Source organism: Rhagoletis pomonella, unplaced genomic scaffold (genome assembly GCF_013731165.1).
Source record: "Rhagoletis pomonella isolate Grant_MI unplaced genomic scaffold, Rhpom_1.0 Rhpom_scaffold_00007, whole genome shotgun sequence".
Classification (NCBI taxonomy): domain Eukaryota; kingdom Metazoa; phylum Arthropoda; class Insecta; order Diptera; family Tephritidae; genus Rhagoletis; species Rhagoletis pomonella.
Window position 1 is genome coordinate 65,899,550 of NW_023458561.1, and position 3,631 is coordinate 65,903,180.

Consider the following 3,631-nt stretch of genomic DNA (forward strand, 5'->3'; position numbering starts at 1 on the left):
TACTCGAGTAGATACTAAATAAAATAATTATGTAATTTAAGGAGTCATTTTGAAATTCTAAATGGTGCTGAAGGGCACTTACTTTCGCACAGTGCTTCTTAAACGCAAATTATTTGAAGCAAAAAATTTGAAATTTTATTACTCACGTTCACATTATTTCTCTTGACAGGTATTATAAAGGGACTCCATAGACAACTAGCTGATCATATTTATACAGTTGGCTGTCAAGTCGACTTAACAAAAAGTCTTGATCGGCTCTTTCCCCGTAGGAACTCACGCGATAGGTAAGGCTGTGCTGCGAAGGTTCTCCTCAGTTTGAGAGACACTGTAACATTGTAGAGGTTGCCCTGTTAAAGATCACGTGATTTTGAAAGATAAACATTCCTAAATCGATGGAATGCCACTTAGCCAGAGATTTCTTTTCATCACCCTGGCCACTCCGGCAGTAATGACACGATTTGATTTTCAGTTCACCACGTGAATACTTATCGGACCATGATCAGGGTGAACACGCATCAAAAGCGAGAGCTGTGGCTTTGCAAGCACAATGAGCCCTTTAGTCTGCTTCCAATCAACTCTGAGATAGAAATAACTTTGAATTGCGCATTTCTTAGTTTAGGTCCAGCTTACCAAATCGGCACCCATGCTGTTTCCCGTAATGTCACAAGACCCTATTCCTTATAGATAGAGGGCAACCATTCCAGTTATAAGAACAACATCGGTGAGCTCAATATGCCCTAACTTGACAGTTACTACGGCCTGTAAAACGCTGTACTAGTTACTCAGGAAGTTTAAACCTGATGTTGATAAAAAGCTAGTGGCGAATATCCCACCGCCAACCTTCCCATCAAGCTTTGACCCATCCATGAAAAACTTATTTCTAGTCACCTCACCAAATTAACCACTGAGGGAGTTTCTGTAGAAAAAACACTGCTTGGAGTCATTTCAGGCGCTGATCTCATTAAGCATCCGGTTACTAATTCTGTTGTTGAGCTTGTGTGAGCAAATCAAATTTTTGGCATCAAATGTCAGTTACGCGGTTTTGCAGAATGACGATACCCGGTTTTGTACTTCAAACGACTACATGTAAGTAAATGGTGTGAACAAATGCAGCTGGTGGAATCAGAAAATAAAGATTTTATATTTCTTAGAATAGTCTATATTCTAGGTAACGACGTAATATATGTATGGAATATATTTTGGGAGGGGTTTATACTTCTGAAAATTCGCTTCAGATAAAATGATCATTAAATTACATTTATGCAAGTTTTATGTACAGTGTGTAATAAATAAATAAACTTTTTGAAGTTTCATAAATTGCATTATTTACATAAAATTAGCAAAAAACTCAAACTTTTGTAACCGACTTCGAAAAAGGGGTAGGTTTTCAATTCGTCGGAATAGTATGCTAACGCATAACTTTGGACCACGTGAACCTATTTCAATAATTATTTTTTTTATTGGAAAGATGGTACCTCAAGGGTCATCCCGTAATTTGAAATTACTTGTTTAATATAAAGTTCTATAAACACAAGATACGCTCAACTTGCAAAAGTAATAAAAAACTTAAAAAACAGAGTTTTAATGTTCATTTTCCTCGATACCTGGTTTCTGGTTTTCGAATGAGATGGTGATTTTTTACGATTGCCTAATTTTTTTAATATTTCGAATACCGAGAAAATTAAGTGAACTTGAATTTTTGTTATGTAGGCAATTATGGTGGAACGAATTCGAAGTGGGCAACTTAAATCTTCGAATCCTTGTTAAGGACATAACTCGTCGTTGTAAAATCTTTTAGGCTCAGTAAGTGAGTATGCATTGCATATTTTTAGGTTTCATTCGCAGTTAAACTCTTAAGAGCTCTAAAAAAACGAAAAATTCATATAAAATGGCGCACAAGAAATGGAATAGGAATTTTCTTCTATCAAAATTTCTTAAATCAATTTGCATCTCTCAAGAAAAAAATGCTCGTATATTTATTTCTTCAAGAAAATTTACAGCAAAAGAAAAGTGCTTTATAATAAAAAATATTTCTTGTGATTTTTCTTGAGAGCTGGCTTTGGGATACAGTTTGTATTTCAGGTTATTAGCTTTAGGGGGGGTTTGAACCCCAGAACCCACCCCTTGTGTGCGCTAATGCATCATACATATGTATACCTATACATATACATATGTAATAAATATACTGTAGCCTATAAAACCATCATTATTATTTGCCTTACGGTTTTTTAACTTTTTAACTTTGAAACAGTTCCAAATGTATCAAATTTCAAACTCAAAGAATTGGCATAACAACAAAATGCATAAAACCATATTACACGATTATATCTCAGCATGTACTACATATGTATGTATGTATGTATGCATGTCCCTGGTAATGCACATTTTCTACTCGCAGACGCATAAAGCAAATGCGAATACGCATGAAATCGATTTGCAGCGAGGCAAATACACTTCAATTGTTGACAAGTGCATCGACGCATGCGCACTCGACTACAAGAAGCGCACAAACGCAGGTACTCATACATAAGTAATATAGTACATGTGCCAAGAATAATAGAATATTTTTTTTTTATGTATTTACATACACTGTCCTATAAATATTCAGTTACAAAACCATTTTTTCAATGCGTCAGTGCGTACTTCTGTGGAAATATCGGCCAAGCGGCAATAATTACAGCACTTTACTTGTCTCGCAGGCAGTTAAGGGGAAACCTTAGAAGGTAAAAAAAGAAAGAAACAAAATAAACAAGCATGAAGTGGGTGCCACTTTCATTTTACTTGGGAATGTGATGTTTTAGTAAACAAACAAATTGCGAATGAATTAATAAAATGCGCAATTTCTTAACACCTTTTACATTTTTAAGCTTGTATTAAGCATTTTTAGTAAAAGTATATTTAAAATTAATTATGCATGTATTTATGTATATTTTTGTTGGAAATTTATTAGATGCCATCTAAGTATGTTACAATACCAAAGACCAGCAGCTGATTAGTGTCTATAATCTATAAAATAAATAAATACATATTACCGTGTATAAACACTTTTGTATACTTTAAATATTCGTAGTCTTGATTAATTCATGGTTTAGTCTCAAATGCTTACTAAAAAGGTGAAAACCAATATATCCCAAAAACTTGGTGGGCGTCTGCCTTATTTTGTTTTACTAATCAGCTAGCGTTCGTTTTTATTGTGATTGTCTTTTTGCCTTAACAATAATAAAGATGCTCATATTAAGTGTGTAAATAGTTGGCAACGCAAATAAATGTTCGAAATGTTGGTTGCATTCGCGTTGCCTTTGCTCAAACATTATCGAACTTGTTTTGTTTTGGTGCGCTACACTCGTTTTTAAATGGTCGCTAAGTTCGTTAAATTATTTTCTAATTGAATAAGCTTTTGTTTATATCGGCGTGTTTCTATTTCATGAAAAGGTAATAATTTTCGGAACCCAGCCCTCTGGGCCATTTCTCTAGAGTCTAAACTCATCGTACATATACTACTACTAGGCTAGTGTTGAAGTGCATACCAAAACTGGTTCCATCGTCTGCGGTACACATAAAGGTCCGTAAAGCTTCCGCAAAATCTTTCTCTCGAATACTCTAAGAGCTGCCTCATCGGAGCTGCAAGCTC

General features: G+C 34.8%; 1 protein-coding gene across 1 annotated transcript in view; it reads left to right on the forward strand.

Annotated features, from left to right (window-relative positions):
• LOC118743970 overlaps positions 1-3,631 on the forward strand; it is a 25,908-nt gene that overhangs the window by 17,364 nt on the left and 4,913 nt on the right. The window lies entirely within an intron of this gene.